Genomic DNA, 8,237 nt, shown 5'->3' on the forward strand with positions numbered 1-8,237 from the left:
TATTAGGGTTTTATGCATTTCAATAATTCTATATTTCTTTTTTGGGTGATGGTGCATATTGTACGAAGGTTTTTGCTAGTAAATAAAGACAAAGTTTACGAAGGTTTTTGCATTCGTTGTGAGTGTAATATGCCTCTCAGTGTAATTATAATAAAGCTATTTTTTTTTCCTTTTAGAAACTTAAAAAAGATATATTTATGTCAATAAACAAATAATATTAAAATATATTATGTACAACCTGAGTTGGCCTAGTGTTGGAGAACTTGTGCTCTTGAATTAGAAGTCACAAGTTCAAATCTCACAAAGGGGGTAGGGTATGTACACCTCATCGGCTTCGGCCCATTACCTATCAAAAAAATATATATTAAAATATATTATTGATTTTTTCTTTTTATGCAATATATATTTGTTATTCAATATATATATATATATATATATATATATATATATATATATATATATATGCGTAAAATTCATCGTAGCTAAATAGGAAATAAGGAAAATCATGAATTCCTTAACTATTTAAGCAATCTTAAACATAATCAACGAAATAGACGCATAATTGAATCAATTAAACAATATAAAACTCCCTATTTTGCATCATGGCTTCCATTGTTCTTCTCTTCTTTGTGGTACGGTGGCTTTCAAATATCGCGCTGCTAACCTGCAAGTGACACAAAGATTCAAAGTTTGTGATTGTTCATGATTGTTAGTGATTGTTGAAAATGGAGAATTGATCTTGAATTTATAGATTTTTTGGAGAGAATTGATTGAGAGGTGGAACAAAATGATTAAGAGGTGGAAATTAGGTGAGCTCACATGCTGATTGATAGTTGAACTGCTGATTAGGAGGTAGAATAGAATAGATTGAATTGTTAATTGAGTTAACTGATTGAGAAAGAATTTGATTGAAAGATGAAAAATAATGACTGGAAGAGAATTAAAGAATGATGTAAGTAATAAATTAATTCAATTAAAATATTAAAATAGATTGAATTGTTAACTGAAGATGACTGATTGAAAGCTTTTTGGAAAAAAGCAAAGTGGAAGATAGAAATAAAGATTGGAAAGATAATTGATTTAATTAATTAATTAATTGAATTGATTAATTTAGCATGTGCTTGAACTTATATTTTGATTTTCAATTTAATCTTTGCATGTGAATTGATTCAAATATTGAATTTAGTTTAAATTCAATTTGTTATTTGAATATATTTAGAACTTTGACTTTGGTATTCAATTCAATTTTTGAAATCATGCACATGTATTTGAAATTAGATGAAATTAGGAGAATATGAATTTGAATTTGAATTTGGAGAATTAATTAAATTAAATTAAATTAGAAGAATTCATGAAATTAGAATTGGGGATTTGGATTTTGAATTAGAAGAATTGATTAGCTAATTAAATAATTTAAAGAAATTATTTAATTATTTAGAAATTGAATTTAATTAAATAATAAAGATTATTTAAATTAAAGGATTAAAATCACAATTAATTAAATAATTAATATTCAGAAAATGTTAAATGATTAATTGATGAGAGAAATGGAAATTGAAATAATTAGTAAGATGTTGAAGAAATATGAATTTAGAAGAATAAGATCAGTTAGCTTAATTAAATAATTTAAAAATTATTTAACTCATTGGACGAATAATTAGTACATGATCAATGAGACATTTTTAGGTGTCTTTTGTCACAGAAGATGCACCCGCTTCTGCAAAGCAAATCAATACCAGTACTTATGCAATCTTGTGCAATATGGAAACGAAATCAATCTTGTGGGTTACCTCATAATGAGATCGAATATCTGGATTATAGATCGGATCCCTTTGAATACCTCCTAAAACTAATGATGGGTATGGAAAAGAGTAAGAAATGATTGAAAAAAAACTAAAAATTGAAACTATTCTAGGAGGTGATGCACCAAACTATGATGATGGAAATTGCCATTACTCACAAAAATCTATCAGAAACTCTGTTACACAAGGTAATTAACTTTCTGATCACATGAGCATTTCTTAGAAAGGTTAAGTAATTAGTAAACTTGGAAGAAAAAATTATTTCACAAAACAAATTTACCAAAACCTGCAACACAAACTAAGACCTGTGATTCTGAAAAAGCAGTGATGCATGCACACTGAGAGACAAAAGATTCAAGGTTTCAGATGAAAAATAAATAAAAATTTATCAAATCTATCATGAGCAAACACAATCACAAAGGCAAACTTATGAAATTTTGTAAATAAAAGGAGTCTTTTGCAAAAAAAAAGAACTGAAACACTGTTGTAATTCTCTCTATATCAATGAATGAGTTACAAATCTCTGCAAATTCTCTTAAGGCAAGAGAATAACAAAGGCAAGAACTAAGGAAAAACTAACAATTTTTCCTCTATATACAACAATAGGGCATGCAACCCTAAATGAAAGAATTGCACTCTCCAAAAATCAACTGAAGTCTACAATCCAAGCTCAAAAGAAAAGCTTAAAACATAGGTGCCAAATTTGCATGAAAAGATGTTATAATGCTGCCAAAATTCCCTCATGTGAATGCACAACCAAAAAGATCCTCAAAATAGCCTCAAACTGTTGCTAACTGCCTAAACTCTACTCCAACTGTTGTTGAAACACTATCATCCTCTATCATATGCATGTGTGTGTAAGGGAAAAATAAAACAAATATTTAAAGTGCAGTGAACATGACTTTTACTTTTAATATTTATTGTGTATGCATTATTTCGTCCCTTATTATGTCTATATAATAAATATTAAAAGTGATTTATAAGAGAATCACTTTAATATTTATTTTACATTTTAGTTATGAATGTATGCATATGATAGAAAACAAAAATCTCCTAAGTGCATTGAATTAATTATCTTTATTTATTAATTAATAATGGTATGCGTAATTTCATTATTTTAAATACCATTATTAAATAAATAAATAAAATAATAACAGAAGTATTATTTGCACTTAAAAAAACAAGGGTTTTAAGCCCCCACGACTGTCATAGACTACTAAGACTTAAAGTTCTTGTGGGAGCCCATGGCTCTACCACCACTTGAGCAATTAACAACAGTTTATAAAAGAAATAAAGCCCATAAAAAATCCTCGATGAGGATTAGGGCGTGGAGAGTAAAAAGGGTAGAAAACCCTAAAATTTAATCATTCTTTCTTTTGGCTTCACTGTGAAGCTTCTTCAACCGGCATGCAAGCATTTTTTTTAACTAGGGTTTGAGTATGAGGCTTGAAATGCTACTAAATTGTGACTTCAACTGGGTCTTCAGATGGATGTTGCATGATTTGCATGGTAAGTGCGATCTTATGCTATTATCTCTCTCTCCATTTTTTTTTTTGCATTTTTTGAAGACGACGGTGATAACTCTAGGGCTTCTTGCGGGATATGCATGCATCTTTGTTCTTCATATCGTGGCTGCCATACAATATATGCTACATTTTTCTCTTTCATGCATTGATTCTATTATTGGTTTTGTGTTGTTTTTAAAAAAACTGAAAACTCCTTGTCTTTGATTCGACACATGGGTGCAATTGCATTCATTTTTCTTCTCACTATTGAATATACTTCTCGGGATTGTGTCTAGGGTTTTATATTAGTGAGTCGTTCTTTTAACCCTGCTACTTTATGCTTGGTCCCTTTATTTGACTGTGATTTTCTCCTCAAACCCTAGGGTACTGGGTTATAACGATTTTTTTTTTCAATATGACTACTCCTTTGTCCAAACAGTGATTAAGATCTGAAAACTGTGTTGTTCACTGTTACTACCTTTAGGCTTCTACATGTTATGCAATATACCTTTGATGATGGATGCTTACTATTGTATGATGGCTGCCACCAAGGGTTTATTGTGTATCTGAACTCCTTGATACTTATATTAAGCTTCAAACCCTTATTCTAGCCATCTTTGTGTATACTAAAGAGTTACTCATCCAAAACAAACTATACTTTACTATTCATTGAATGTAGCTTGACCACAATATTTCTTATAAGGGAAACCTTCATGACTGCACATTTCTTTTATTCACCATATTGGAAGCATACTTTGAGATCTTTTGCATCATGATATGCGCTCATAACTACATATGCACATATTTTTATCTTTGTTATGTTGTCATGACCTACAACAACTGCTCATATTGTTGTACTTTGTATTGAATGATTTATCATTGCTCTATATGTTGGTCAAATCTTGTTTTATGCAGGCAATATAATCTCATGGACTATGTTTCAATAGACTTTATGTGTTATTGCACTTTATTCACCCATGGACAGTCCATGTGACTATATATTAAGATTGTATTTCATTATCATTTATTGTTTAACATTGTGGGTTTATTGCACTTTATTCACCCATGGACAGTCCATGTGACTATATATTAAGATTGTATTTCATTATCATTTATTGTTTAACATTGTGGGTTGACTGGTATCTCTGAATGCTTTTGTTGTCTATTCATTGTCATGGGCTTGAGTGATCTTTGAATATTTGTGAGTGTCTTTGTCACCTAACTGTGACCTTCTAGATGGTGATCCTTATTATGCCTTAATGATACCGACTCTTGTAACCAAAACCTTGAGTTTCCTGTAGCTGGCACTATCTTATTTCATTTAGCTAGGCCATGTCATGTTTTGATTCTTGTATCTTTATGACTTCCTGATAGAAAATCCAACCTCTGTATACTATCTTGTTATTGATTATGTATCCCACTGCTTTATGGTGCCAATATATGTTCACAGTATGTCTTGACTGTATTGTTGATGCCTCTAAATACTCGTTATGTTGCTCTTTATCAATCATGAATGACTGATATGGAACTATCAATGGTTGCTTTCATCTTGTATCTCAAACTTGTCTCATGACTGCAATCTGTCCTTAATTGTATTTTCAGTCTTGGATGAGTTACTGAATTGCTCAGATATTATACTGTGCATGACCTTATATGCTTACTGTAATAATCTTTTCATTGATGATACTCTTTTGGAGATCATTGTTTAATGACTATAAACCTGCTCTAGGTGTGTAATAATTGTGGTGTACCTGACGGTGTACTCTTTCTGCTATATAGCTGAGATCAGACTGTCATAATCTTCTTATGTTTGCCTTTGATGATGAATGCTTACTATCATTCACATGCTTTTATCGTGTCTTTAGCTCAAAAGTGTGACTGTTACTGTACATTTTGGCTTACAAGTTGATTGTAGCCTTATATGTTTTGATAGCGACAGTAATATTGACTGTGTTTTTATCTTATACTCTAGCAACTCATTTTGTTACTTTGCATAATCTCATTTGATTGTACTTGATGATTCTAAGAATACATGAAGCTTTTATGTGTTAATGTCTCTTTTCAAAGATGAATGTCTTCATGCATTGAGGCTTTGATGGGTAGTGTATACTAGACCTCTTGAGTCTTCTTGACTTGGTATTCCCTCCATGATTATGTCTTAAAGGTTACAGTCTTTAGTTTATAATCAAGGATGACTGCTCTTTAATCTGATTTTGACAGTGAATAATTGTGTGTTGATAGTTTTTTTCACACATTATTAATACTTTGAGATTTTCTTTGCTTTCCATATGATCTCTGTGTTTGGCATATTCTTGGTCTTTGAATCTTTTATACTGGTCCATACAGATGAAATACTGACTGATCACTGTGATTTGAAAACCCTTCTTTTGGATGTCTCTGAGTATGAGATGATGTTGCTGCTCACTTTATCTCCATTATTTGTTGTATCTCTTCCATTGGTCTTTGGTTTTTTACAGGTTCACTACCTTGTGTCATTGTACTTGTGAACTGAGGTTGAACTTGATTTGTCTTACTTCCTTGGACATTCCTAAGTATGTAGTTGGGTTTGGCTTCATTATGATTGCTCTTTTCCTCTATACTTTCTATACTTTGCTGCTCAAAACACACTGTAATGGTGGCTTGCCCTTTCCATTCTTTGTTTGTGTAGAAATTGTCTATTAAAGCCTTCAAAAGATTATCATGGTTGTCATTGTTTCTATGAACTGCATGGCACAATCTTTCAAACCTATTATTCCATGTATGACTATCACTGCTCATCATATGCTTATCCTGTTTATACTCCTTGTAGGTAGCACTGCAAGGATTATGATATGATTATGTATACAGTGACTATCCTCTATTACATTTTTGGAAATACTGTACTGCTATATTGAATGTATGTTCCTCTGTGATTGGTGAACACTGTCTTATGGCATGTTGAGACTATCTTTTATCATTGTTTTCTTGTACTGTAGCTATCTTTATAATTCTCTTATTGGACAAGGGACCTCCCAACAATCTATTGTGTTCATGTTATGACTGTTATAACAGTGGTTCATTGATTCTATTTCTTGTTGGTAAGACTGCTCTTTTTGGAAAATTGGGTTATGTTATGTTATCACATAGATTATATACCTTCCATTGGCTTTGATGAAGTTGCGTCTATTATACTTTCCTGAGTTTTATCATTCTTACTTTCATAGTCACTCATGTGATGGTTCTAGTCACCTGTTGATCATTAAGTGCAATTTTATTCATTGTTGTATGTGTTGTCATTAGATGGAAATTTATACTGTCATTAAATGACAATATATGTGACCATGGATACAATTGTAGTTCATGTTTGATAGCTGATTAGTGTCACCCTATGAGTGATGACTAGTATGTTGAGCTCAACCCTTGTGGGAGCCCATTTTAACCCACATACTTGATATTTATGAAATGGAAACATGTCTTATACCTACATAGTGAATAAACAAGCTAGAAAAATAAGAAGCTAATGAAGCTTCTGATGATTTTCTACTTTGATCTCTCTGATTCTCTTGCTTACTCTGATATGATTTTCTCTATTTATAGTCTGATGTGTATGTGTATAAGTAGATTCATAGAGGAATAAAGATCCCGAGTTCTAATACACCTGTTCTTCACCCCTTGCAGACACTCTAGGAGTACTAGGAGCATGAAGATGAAGATGCAACTTCAACAAACCATCGGTTCATCATTGAAAGGCACTGACGGATCTTTCTCTCTCTCTCTCTCTATTTATACATGTTCATATCATTCTATTTGTTGTACTTTTCCAGTCATACCCACGGCTCGTGTGGGTCCTTACACATTTATGTAAATGAAAAAGCTTATTTCATATGCATCTTTTCTAATGTACATTATTGAAATACATTGCATTTGAAAATAATTCTTCATTTGTAAATTCAAATCTGATAAATGATAAAGTATAAAGAAAAAATAAATTGTACCTTTCTTTCATTAGATGTGTAAGGTCGATCATAGGCCTATCAAATTTTGATGATTCAAAATTTAGATAATAGTGTCTACATTTGCCCTTCTTTGAGACAATATCGGAACAAGGTTGTTTCAAAGAAAACAAAATTTTTTTGGCCCAATATGCTCCAGCGATGCTTAGGGTGTAAATATGCCCCCTCGAAAAATTGGTCGAAAAATTATGGAACTGAGACCGATTTTAACGATAATGTTAGTAAGTTGAAGAAATGTTAGTAAATATGAGAATGAAAGATTAGAGAGAATGGATGAAAGAACATGTTAGATGATTGAATGACGAAATTGATTTGAGAAAATATATTTGATGAGAGAATGATCTTGAGACAAAATCGACATGATGAGATAAGAAAATGAAATGGAAAGATTGATGATGGATACATGAAATTTTGTGTCTGTATTCATAGCACAATATATATTCATCACTGAGCCTTATTATGTAACAATGGAGCTTTGCACATCAGACTATAAGGAACCAAGATGTAAAGATATCTCATTGTAAAAACAAATGCGTAGCAGAGAAGGAGTGAACCCTCCATTCTGGGAATAATGCTAGGGATCGAGGTATGTGCGATAGTCACAAGCATAACTATCTATGATATTTTGTATGAGATATTTTCCGAATGAACGTACCAACACAAACACCCATTGGAACTATTGCCCCATAACTCCATTGGTCCACACCACAAACAACAAACAAAGAAAAAGATAATGCCCATCATGGCTCCTCTAGTCACTTGTGGGCATCCTTGAGTAGCATAGGAATATAATTCGTCACCAAATGATAAAAGATACAGACTGACTAGGGTAAAACTCAGCAACTAAATTGATTTGTGCATTTGTCTCAGTTGCTTGATGTGATGGTTGATAATGTTTGATCTTAGAAAGTTTGGACCCCGTTTAAGAATGACTTGTC

General features: G+C 31.8%; 1 long non-coding RNA gene across 1 annotated transcript; it reads left to right on the plus strand.

Annotated features, from left to right (window-relative positions):
• The first annotated feature begins 3,135 nt into the window (after positions 1–3,135).
• On the plus strand, positions 3,136–7,169 carry LOC131049938 (uncharacterized). Its single transcript, XR_009106819.1, has 2 exons — positions 3,136–3,311; positions 6,965–7,169. It is a non-coding gene; the product is annotated as an uncharacterized LOC131049938 (long non-coding RNA).
• The last annotated feature ends 1,068 nt before the right edge of the window (positions 7,170–8,237 follow it).

Source organism: Cryptomeria japonica, chromosome 8 (genome assembly GCF_030272615.1).
Source record: "Cryptomeria japonica chromosome 8, Sugi_1.0, whole genome shotgun sequence".
NCBI classification, from domain to species: domain Eukaryota; kingdom Viridiplantae; phylum Streptophyta; class Pinopsida; order Cupressales; family Cupressaceae; genus Cryptomeria; species Cryptomeria japonica.